This window comes from Oncorhynchus gorbuscha, linkage group LG18 (genome assembly GCF_021184085.1).
Source record: "Oncorhynchus gorbuscha isolate QuinsamMale2020 ecotype Even-year linkage group LG18, OgorEven_v1.0, whole genome shotgun sequence".
In the NCBI taxonomy this organism is placed as follows: Eukaryota; Metazoa; Chordata; class Actinopteri; order Salmoniformes; family Salmonidae; genus Oncorhynchus; species Oncorhynchus gorbuscha.
The window spans coordinates 34822588-34834891 of NC_060190.1; positions in this window are offsets into that span (position 1 = coordinate 34822588).

Sequence of the window (12304 nt, forward strand, 5' to 3'; positions counted from 1 at the left end):
AGCACAGTTATCAAAAACGAGACAAGGAAAGATGTGACCTTGTCAAAAGTGTACACCTACACCATGTCAGGATGGCCAGTTACTGGCAGAAAGGAGCTGACTCCGTATTTCCAGCGGAGAAACGAAATTACAACGTACCAAGGATGTTTGATGTGGGGAATGAGAGACATGATACCCCAGAAATGCCAACATCTAGTCTTGCAGCAACTACATGAAGGTCATGTTGGAATTGTCAAAATGAAGCTGCTCGCAAGGAGCCACTTCTGGTGGCCAGGTCTGGACCAACAGATAGAAAATATGGCAAAGAACTGTAGTGGATGTTTGGAAACCCTTCACATGCCTGCTCCTGTCCCAGTCCACCCATGGGAATGGCCCACAGAGCCATTGCAGAGAATTCATGTGGACTACGCTGGTCCCTTTGAAAAGCACGTTTCTGGTTATAGTTGATGCCCATTCCAAATGGCCAGAGGTTTTTTGCACTGACTCCTCCACCTCAGCTCAGACGATAGAGTGTCTCAGAACAACGTTTGCACGCTTCGGTTTGCCGCTGCAGCTGGTAAGTGACAACGCGCAAGCTTTTGTAAGTGACGAGTTTACAAGATTCATGTCAGTAAATGGAATCAAACACTCAACCTCAGCTCCGTACCACCCTGCCACCAATGGGTTGGCAGAACGCTTTGTGCAAACCCTAAAGCAAGGACTCCGTGCAGCAAAACGAGACGAAGGGACTTTGCAAACAAAACTGGCCAAGTTCCTGGCCTCCTACCGAAACACCCCACATGCCACGACAAATGAAAGCCCAGCCGCACTGATGTTCGGGAGGCCTCTCCACACACAGCTGGACATCATGAAACCAAACAGGCGTAATGAAGTGCTGAACAAACAAGCCAAGATGCTCTCCGGTGGCCGGGAGCGCCATCTCCAAACAGGACAGGAAGTGATGGTGCGAGACTACAGAAGAGGAGGGAAATGGACAAGAGGGACCGTACACACACAAATGGGACCCAGAACTTACCAGGTTCAAGTGAGCCCAGACATAATGTGGCGGCGTCACATTAACCAAATGCATTCCACGGAAAACAGCACAACAATCGATAGAGAACAGGCACAGAGAGCTCCTGAGAGTGACACACAGGGAACTGTAGAGGACGGTGGGGCAGTAGAGAGACCCCAGGCTGAAAGAAGGGAACGTGTTGATGAAGGTGCTGCTATAGCAGACGCTATAATGGAACAAGCACACACTGAGGATGTTCAGGAGCCTCCAGACAATCTGAGGCGCTACCCAGAACGAAGGCACCGTCCACCAGACAGAGTAGACTTATAAACAAACAAACAAAAACAAACTGTTCAAGTTCAAATTAAAAGATGCAAAATAACTACAACAAGTTCTGGGAAATGCTTCAGTTGTGGTTTGGTAAAAGTAACTCTGATTGTATAAGAGAAGGAATGTTATGTTCTGTTAATTACTGATGTCGCCTTTAAGGATGGAGCGCCCTTGGTCATGCGCAGTATTGTTCTATGTTATTCTGGTATTAACTAGTTTGAGTAAATGTGAAGCTCCAGTTCAATTGCTTGTATTCAGAGTCTTTCTTATTACATAAATAAGTACTAAGTGTTAAGACACTACACTGAGAATGCAGTTGCTGTTTTTAAACAAACGTTTTTATTTAGCCAAACTTTGATATTAACCGTTTGATCATGACACCTTAAGAAAGCAGCAGCCGCCAAAGAAGTAGCGGCTATTTGGTTAGATTACGGTTGGTTGATACATTTGTCAATTCCATTGTTAGAATCCAGCAAAGCACCTGCTGTGGCATGAAAAACTCATCTCCATCCACCCACGATGGTGTTGGTTAAAGAAGCGCTGAAGGAGTTGAACTCTCGAATCGTCTCATCGCAGTCCACCAGCGGCGACAAAACAGGGAAATATCCATCTGTGGACCTGATGAGGTTGAAGTACATGACACGCAAGACCCTGAAAATAGGAATTGAGGGCGGGGTATTGGTGAGGACATCAACTCGATAGCAAACGGCGCACAGGGGAGGTTTCAGGTAAGTGACCCATTCATGTCTGAATCTTATTAAAGTAAATGCACAGTGTTTCCTGATTTCTATGAAATATGACCTATAATTTACAACATGAGTGAAATGATTTTCCTTCCCAAAAATTGTAATTGAGTATGTTAAAGCAGCATTCCTGTTTGAATAGTGTTTTTTATTTATATATTACAACATTGGGCTATTAAATGCAATTTCCAGTGGCACTCTGACTCACATAATGATGAAGCCACCATGGACTTCTACTCACAGTGATGGCCAATGCGCTCCTCTTGGCAATAGCCTATCTCAAAATGAGCTACTTTGAAAAACAGCGCTGCTGGTCATAAAAAATTGGGAGTTGAGAATTATATTGGTTTTCTATTTTCAGCAGTAGACATTTGCTTTCCAAACTATTTTTTCCCGCAATGTTTATATTGAAATATGCAAACAGCTGCAACCAACTACATATCATCCATGGATGGCAGTTCCAGTTCAAATCAGGACTGGCAGCCATTGCTAGTGTACCCATGAGTTTCCACTCAAAATGCCAGGATAAGAGGATCCAAAAATCGATGTATTATGTCTATGGCCACAACACAACAAGCTGTACATTTGGCATGTATGCTGCCCAAATTGCAGCCTTCCAGACTGTAGGCAACCTGTAACTACCAAAATCTATGCCAAGGCGCATTGAAGCTGTTCTTGCTGCTGGTGGAGGCCAAACACAAACACTGCATGCTCTTGTGATTACATTTAATCCAATTATTTTTGAGACGCTATTGAACCTCTGTGGCTAAATATGTTCTTTGGTGTATTTTGAACATTGAGAACAGGTTCCCTTGGTTGGTTAAAAAATAATTCATTTTTTGTTTTGCCTCTTGGGCCCAGCCCCTGACTCACATAATTGACCAGTCACATTTAGTTATTATGCAGTTTATTTTTTCAGTTACCCAATCAAGGCAGGGCCCCCCATTTACCCAAACCTCTCCTCCCTCCATCTGATGATTAGCAGAGTGGCAGTAGGAAGCTGTCTACACTCATTGAGAGCAGGCTCCTGAATCCTTCTGTGGTTTGTGGTTGCAGTAAAAAATATATACTACAAATCTAATATGTACTGTAAAATGTATGTATAAATTTGTGACCTTTTTTCTGCCTTCTGGGCCCAGGGGCTTCAGCCAAGGGAAGCACCTTTGTTATTCTTGCCCCCCAGGGCGTACCCCAACAATAGAATGGTGTGGGCATATACCTGTTACAAAAAAATATTAAATCAAGTATTCTGTTGATTGGCCAGCTCAGCCAATATGATATCATGTTCAATGAGGAAATGGCGAGCATTATCGAAACAACCTGTTTTGTGTTACAAGTTTAAGTGTTTTTTTTTTTTTTTTTCAAGTTATGCTTTGGCTACAAATACAAGTATAGGATTAGTGATGGGGAAACAAAGCTTCCTGGAGCGTTGTGATTTTCCAGCTAATTGTCTGAAATAGGTTAATTACTCAAGGCTTTGATCAAGTGCCCACTATAGTGCCACCTGCTGGTCAACGAATTTAGAGCAGCCAAATTATTACACAATATATCCCACACCCCATAGAGTGTGTGTGCAGTGTAGCTTTTTTGTCTTCTACCAATCAGGTGATTGTTCGACGAAACAATGCTTTGGACGTCATTGATCACGTGCTTGTGATAAGGTGATATGGGCATCGGCACACTACGATTTCAACGCATACCTCAGAGCTCAGGCATCAAACATAACATCACTATACCGGATGAGTCCACAACATTATTTGGGAACAAATGAACAGAATATACTTTTTTTAAAAGTGAGATCTCCACTGGACAGTTACTTTAATATGCTCCTTGTGGCAACTAGCCTTTGTTAACCCAAGTAATTAAATTAAGAATAATGTGATCCAAGGCAAATGGACTTTATTTTCTGAATGTGGTTGTAAGCTTATCTGCCAAATGAGCCAAACTTCATGGTACCAGTTTTGAATTTAAAGTGGTGTGTTTATTAGATAAATCAACATTATATGACAAACATATTGAACATGGGTTTGCTGTTCAATATAATGTAGCTCAATATGTGTTCACTCTTCCTTGCCAGCTGGCAGTCAAGGTTAGGGTCAATTAGCCCAAGCCAAAGGCCACTGAGAACACTGATCCCAATGTGGAGAATGCTTCAAAGGCTGCCAAGGTTGGAGCCAAGAAGACTAAGGACAAGGAAGCCAGTAAACTGAATCCACTGAATTGATTGTGCTCATTACTCCTAGGATTTAGACATCACCCTATAATCTGCCCAATTGTATGGGATCATTGTTATTGAGCTACACCCATTGCAATGGAGGACATTTAACATTGCTCATTCAATGACTTGTATGGGTATCTCTCTTCACCTCATTGTGTCTATGATTGCATGCATACACACACATCACTAACTCTTGTCTCTAGAAGCTGAGAAGAAAAAGGTTACAGCCAAAAAAGCAGAAGGAGAATCCTTCAGAGGCAAGTGTGGTTTCAGTTATGTTATGACTATTGGCATTGTTCAAGTGGTTTTGGGTTATAGGGTCTTTTTTTTACACTTTTGTCATGGGTACTGTTCCCTATTTGGGCTTTACCACGCTTGAATTGATTCTCAAATTGAATCTCATGTTTTTAAATGCTACCACAAACTAGCAGCATTGCAAACCTGTCATTTTCATCTTTCAGGATGAAAACTCAGGAAGTCCGCAAAAGCATCTGCTTCCAAGGTGGCCCCTGCTCAGAAGCCCAAGTCAAAGAGGACAAAGGGGCAGAGAGGACAGCTGAGGATCAACCCAAAGCACAGAAGACTACCAAGGGTGAAGGGACAGCCAAGAAGGGTGCAAAGGCCAAAGCTTTCCCGAAGCCCCTTTGTGTTCTTGAAGAGAGCTCGAAAAGATGAGGATGTCATCCAAGTAAACAAACACAAATATGTTAAGCATATCCCTAAGCACATCGTTTATGAGTGCTTGGAACACCGCTGGGGCGTTGGTCAGGCCGAAGGGCATCACCAAGTATTCATAGTGACCAGTAGGCGTGTTGAAAGCGGTCTTCCACTCGTCACCAGGTCTGATCCGCACAAGATGGTATGCGTTCCGCAGGTCAAGCTTAGTGAAAACAACTGCTTCCTGGAGCAGTTCGAAGGCTGTGGCCATAAGGGGTAGCGGGTAACGGTTACGGACGGTTATAGCATTGAGTCCCCGGTAGTCGATGCAAGGACGTAATCCACCGTCTTTCTTGGCCACAAAGAAAAACCCTGCTCCCGCCGGGGAGGTGGATGGACGCATGAGGCCTGCTTCCAGAGCGTCCTTGATGTAGGTATCCAAAGCAGCTCGTTCGGGTGGAGATAGGGAAAAGATCCGACCCCTGGGGGGGGCAAGTGTCCGGAAACAGTTCGATGGGGCAATCATAAGGTCTATGGGGTGGTAGCATGGTGGTCCTCTGTTTGCTAAATACCAGTTTGAGGTCATGGTAACACTCGGGAACTCGGGTCAGGTCGATGGATTCTAAAGACTCGGGAGTAGAACTCGGGGAATTCGGGAAAATACAAGTAGCTTGGCACGTAGGACCCCACTGCTTGATAGTGCCCACAGACCAGTCGATGTGAGGGTTATGGCTGTGAAGCCAGGGGTATCCAAGGACGAGAGGGAACTCGGATCGGGAGATCAAATGAAAGTTCATCAATTCCTGGTGTTGCGAAACTAAAAGTCGCAAGGAGGTAGTGACATGAGTGACAAGTCCAGATCCCAAAGGGCTTCCATCCAATGTAGTAACCCTCATGGGGTCACTTAGAGGTTCAGAGGGAACGCCATTCTCCTTCGCCCAGACACCATCCATGAAGTTACCTGTGGCTCCAGAGTCTACCAAGGCTTGAAGGTGAAGCTTGTGGTTGTCCCAGGAAAGGATGACTGGAATGAGCAGACGGGAGTTGGACGGATGGGAGGAGGTTATGTTTCCCATTACAGTTCCCCCCGGTCTGTACGGGACAGAGCGTTTCCCTGGAGCCCGGGACACGTGGAACGGAAATGGCCCGGTGTGCCGCAATATAGAAAGCGTCGCTCCCTCATCCGGCGGTCTCTCTCAGCCTGGGAGATGCGTCCAATCTGCATGAGTTCCGGTGGAGCCAGCGAGGATAAAGGTGGGGACTCGGAGCTGGGACTGATAGGGGCTAGAGGTCTACGGTTGAGTTCTCTCTCTCTCAGACGCTGGTCAATGTGTGAGGCCAACTTGATCAGGGACTCGAGTTTGTCCGGTGGTTCCCGAGTGGCCAGTTCATCTTGGATAGTGTCGGAAAGGACTTTCAGAAAGCACACTGTGAGCGCCTCGTTGTTCCAGCCACTCGCTGCTGCCACCGTGCGGAACTGGATGGCATAGTCCGTCACGCTGCGCCTACCTTGGTGGAGAGTCAGGAGCTGTTTGGCTGAGTCAGGACCACTGCTTGGGCCTTGAAACACTCGTTTGAATTCCTCAGCAAAGGCAGAGTAGCTGGCACAGCAGGAACTATGGGCATCCCACACAGCAGTAGCCCAGGCCAGGGCTTTTTCCGACAGCAGGGTGATGATATATGCGATCTTAGATCGGTCGGTGGGGAACGACGAGGGTTGCAGCTCGAAGGAGAGAGAACATTGGGTGAGAAACCCTTTACACTTGGATCACCTGAGAACCGTTGGGGAGGTGGAAGACGAGGTTCAGCCAGAGGGTTAACTGCCATGGGTACGTGAATCTGAGGTACTGGGACGGGAACTGTTGCCGGGGTAAGTCGATCAGATATCTGCTTTATGGAAGTCAGCATCTCCGACAGAAGATGAGAATGTCTAGCCATTAAGGCCTCTTGCTGAACCAGGGCGGCTTTGTGGCGTTGGACAGTCTCCTGGTGGTGGGACAGCATGGCAACAAGGTCCTGGGAACTGGCTGCCTCTGGGTTCATTTCTGGCTCTGTGTTTCTGTCAGGACCCGGTTACGAACCCGGGTCTCCGGAGTGAGAAACAGTCACTAAACCAACTGAGCCACGAATAGTCAGCAGAACCCAGAAGATGAGGCAGACACAGCAGTACTTGAGACGGTGTATTTAATGAAGTAAAAAGTGAAGTTCTTCAGGAAAACATGTAACTCCACAACCTCAAAAGGAATTCCACAAGAACAAAGGTAATCCTCCAAGACAAAAAGGTAAATCCACAAGGTGGAAGCTATAGCACAAAAAAGCCTCAAAAGATACTAAAAACAAACAAACAAGAACAAAAAAACAGAATTCCACAAGAGAGTCCACCGGGATCAACAAGAGTTCACAGAGTACTAGGGCTGGGTGCTAACATACAAACACAGAGCAAAGAACTGAGTAAAACAAAGGGTTTAAATACAATCAGGGGAAACGAGGCACAGGTGAAAATAATAATGGGGATCAAGGGAAAAGAAAAGGTCAAAAGGCACAATGGGGGCACCTAGTGACCAAAAACCGGAACAACCCTGGCCAAATCCTGACATTTGGTTTTGCTAGCGTTTAAGAGCAGTTGTAGGCCCCGGGAGGGGTGTTGTATGGCATTGAAGCTCATTTGGAGGTTAGTTAACAATTGTCCAAAGAAGGGCCAGATGTATACAGAATGGTGTCGTCTGCGTAGAGGTGGATCGGGGAGCAAGAGACACATCGTTGATATATACAGAGAAAAGAGTCGGCCAGAGAATTGAACCCTGTGGTACCCCCATGGACACTGCCAGAGGTCCGGACAACATTTTACACACTGAACTCTATCTGCGAAGTAGTTGGTGAACCAGGCGAGGCAGTCATTTGAGAAATCAAGGCTATTGAGTCTACCAATAAGAATACAGTGATTGACAGAGTTGAAAGCCTTGGCCAGGTCGATGAAGACGGCTGCACGGTACTGTCTTTTATCGATGGCGGTTATGATATTGTTTAGTACCTTGAGCGTGGCTGAGGTGCACCCGTGACCAGCTCGGAAACCGGATTGCACAGCAGAGAAGGTACGGTGTCATTCGAAATGGTCAGTAATCTGTTTATTAACTTGGATTTCAAATACTTTAGAAAGGCAGGGCAGGATGGATATAGGTCTGTAACAGTATGGGTATAGAATAGCATCTCCTTTGAAGAGGGGGATGACCGCGACAGCTTACCAATCTTTAGGGATCTCGGACGAAACGAAAGAGAGGTTGAACAGACTGGTAATAGGGGTTGCAACAATGGCGGTGGATAGTTTTAGAAAGAGAGGGTCCAGATTGTCTAGCCCAGCTGATTTGTACGGGTCCAGGTTTTGCAGCTCTTTCAGAACATCTGCGATCTGGATTTGGGTGAAGGAGAAGCTGGGGAGGATCGGGCAAGTAGTTGCGAGGAGTGTGGAGCTGTTGGCCGGGGTTGGGGTAGCCAGGAGGATAGCATGGCCAGCCGTAGAGAAATGCTTATTGAAATTTTATCGATTAATTAGATTATCATGGATTTATCGGTGGTGACCTTGTCGCCTAGCCTCAGTGCAGTGGACAGCTGCGTGGAGGTGCTCTTGTTCTCCATGGACTTCACAGTGTCTCAACACTTTTGGGAGTTAGAGCTAAAGGATGCAAAATTCTGTTTGAAAAAGCTAGCCTTTGCTTTCCTGACTGACTGTGTGTATTGGTTCCTGATTTCCCTGAACAGTTGCATATCGCGGGGACTATTCGATGCTATTGCAGTCCGCCACAGGATGTTTTTGCAAGAAAATGTCTTCCATGTGTAAACAATTTCACTGGCTCCTCATCATCCTCCTCCTTTCCGCTAAGCCCGCCCTGTGTTGGCCTCGCTCCACCACATGCATCAGAGGCAGAGTACCGGTTTGTTAGTCAGTCGTCCCCCGCCCCTCACACCAGGCCCCGCCTCTGTCCCTCATTGTTCAGGGAGCCCCGCCCCGCTGTCGCCCCCCTTCGTCACTCATTGAGAGAGCCCCACCCCTGTAGGTCAACTCGGGGACATCAGGAAGCGATCCAGTTACTGCGAGATGACCTCCCAGTTCCTCCACAGGAAGGCGAGGAGGACGACGAAGAGCAGCATGGAGAAGGTATGGCTGCGTGTCATTAAACTCTGTTTTAAAGTCACCATTGGCCTCATGGTAAAATCTCTGAGCGGGTTTCTTTCTCTCCAGCAACTAAGTTAGGAATGATTCCAGTATATTTGTTGTGACTGTTTATATTGATAACCCATCCAAAGTGTAATTGTGTAATTTTACCAATAAATGTCCTTCTTTGTGAGGCATTAGACAACCTCCCTGGTATTGTTGGTTGAATCTGTGTTTGAAATTCACAACGCGACTGACCAACTTTACAGATAATTGCATGTGTGGGGTACAGAGATCAGATAGTCATTAAAAAATCGTGTTAAACACTATTATTGCACACAGAGTGAGTCCATGCAAAGTATTATGCGACTTGTTTAGCAAAATTTTACTTCTGAACTTATTTTGGATTTCCATAACAAAGGTGTTGAATACTCATTCACACTTTTTTTGTTGTTGACATTATTCCACTTTGACATTATTTATTTAAATGTTTTATTTGACCTTTATTTAACTAGGCAAGTCAGTTAATAACAATTTCTTATTTACAATGACAGCATAGGAACAGTGGGTTAACTGCCTTGTTCAGGGGCAGAACGACAGATTTTTACCTTGTCAGCTCGGGGATGTCACGAGTCCGACCGAGGGTGGTTCCCCTTCCCGGGCGGGTGGCGCTCGGCGGTCGTCATCACCGGCCTATTAGCTGCCACTGATTGTTTTTCCTCCCCCTCCTTGTATGTTTAGTGGTAGCACCTGTTTATGTTTAATTAGTTTGTCTTTATTAGACAGCCGGCCCGCCTGGTTGTTGTGCGGGATTATTTTATTGTAAACCTTCGGCTCTGTTGTAGAGGTACGTGCTTAGTCGTGATTTTTTCCTATTTGTACTTTTTCCCCTGTGTTTGGGAACGTTACTTTTGTGTGCACCCTGTGGTGCGTTTGGTGCTAGTAAAGACGCACAGCATTGAACTCTGTCTCCTGCATTTGACTCCACACCCACGACACCCGGAGCGTTACAGAATCCCGCACCTATCAAATTGATGGAGTCAGCAGGAGCAGCAGCCGGCCCTCTCCCTTCGATGGAGGAGAGGGTTCTCCACCACACCACCGTCCTCCATCGGATCGGATCCGCGATGGATCAGGTGATGGAGAGAATGGAAAGATGGGAGAGGAGTGGTCTCCTCTCTCCACCTTCGGCACCCACGGTTCCGGACTCCCCATCTCCCGACTCCAGCACCCTCCGTCTGACGCTACTGAGGGCTTATGATGGAGCGACGGCGGGTTGCCAGGGGTTTCTGCTTCAGCTGGAGCTATACCTGGCCACCATCAGACCCACTCCCTCAGGAGCAGAGAGGGTGAGTGTCCTCATCTCCTGCCTCACGGGTCGTGCTCTGGAGTGGGCGAACACAGTCTGGAATGGCCCAGACTCAGCGCGGGAGCACTACACAGAGTTTTCCTGCCGCTTCCGTGCCGTGTTTGATCACCCTCTAGACGGCCGAGCGGTGGGAGAACGATTATTTCATCTCAGGCAGGAGAAGAGGAGCGCCCAGGATTACGCGCTGGAGTTCCGGACCCTGGCAGCCGGATCTGGGTGGAACGACAGGGCCCTTATGGACCACTACAGGTGTAGTCTCCGAGAGGACGTCCGCCGGGAGTTAGCGTGTCGGGACACCACTCTGTCACTGGATCAGCTGATCGACATGTCCATTCGTCTGGATAATCTGCTGGCTGCCCGCGGGCGTTCAGAGAGGGTTCTGTGCCTTCCACCACCAAGCCCCTCCGCTCCCATTCCCATGGAGTTGGGAGGGGCTACGCTGAGGGGTACCGGAGGAGGTGGCCTTCCCTGCACCAACTGTGGTCGGCGAGGGCACACGTCTGATCGGTGCTGGGGGGGTCCGTCTGGGAGTAGAGATGGCAGGCGGAACGCTTCCCGGTCACCCCAGGTGAGTCGGCATCAAACTCACCCAGAACCCCTTGTTGGCCATATGTTTGTCTTAATCTCTTTCCTTCACTTGTTTCCCTCTTCCCAGCATAGGGCGCTAGTCGATTCAGGCGCAGCTGGGAACTTTATGGATCGCGGACTCGCCCTTAGGTTAGGGGTGCCGCTGGTGCCGATAGATTCTCCTTTCCCCGTGCACTCCCTAGATAGCCAGCCATTAGGGTCAGGGATGATCAGGGAGACCACAGTCCCACTGGACATGGTGACGCAGGGGAATCATAGGGAGCGTATCAGTTTTTTTATTATTGATTCGCCTGCGTTTCCAGTGGTGCTGGGGACTCCCTGGTTGGCCCGGCACAATCCTAAAATTTCATGGAGACAGGGGGTTCTCCAGGGGTGGTCAGAGGAGTGTTCTGGAAGGTGTTTGGGAGTTTCCATCGGTGCCACGTCGGTGGAGAGTCCAGACCAGGGTTCCACGGTGTGCATTCCCCCCGAGTATGCCGATTTGGCAATCGCTTTCAGTAAAGTGAAAGCGACTAAATTACCACCTTATCGACCGGGAAGGGATTGTACGATAGATCTCCAGGTAGACGCTGCGCTTCCCAAGAGTCACGTGTACCCTCTGTCCCAGGAGGAAACGTTGGCAATGGAGACATATGTCACGGAGTCGCTGGGACAGGGGTACATTCGGCCCTCCATTTCACCCGTCTCCTCGAGTTTCTTTTTTGTGAGGAAAAAGGAGGGAGGTTTGCGTCCGTGTATCGATTATAGAGGTCTAAACGCTATCACAGTGGGGTATAGTTACCCTCTACCTCTCATCGCTACGGCGGTGGAATCGTTCCACGGAGCGCAGTTCTTCACAAAACTGGACCTCAGGAGCGCGTATTCGGAAGGGAGACGAGTGGAAAACCGCATTTAGTACTACATCCGGCCACTATGAGTACCTCGTCATGCCGTATGGGTTAAAGAATGCTGCAGCCGTTTTCCAATCCTTTGTAGACGAGATTCTCAGGGACCTGTGCGGGCATGGAGTGGTTGTTTATATCGATGACATTCTGATCTACTCGGCCACTCACACCGCGCATGTGTCTCTGGTGCGCAAAGTGCTTGGTAGACTGCTGGAGCATGACCTATACGTCAAGGCTGAGAAATGCGTGTTCTCTAAACGAGCCGTCTCTTTTCTGGGATATCGCATTTCCACCTCGGGGTGGTGATGGAGGGGACCGCATTAGGGCCGTGCGTAATTGGCCGACTCCAACCACGGTAAAGGAGGTGCAGC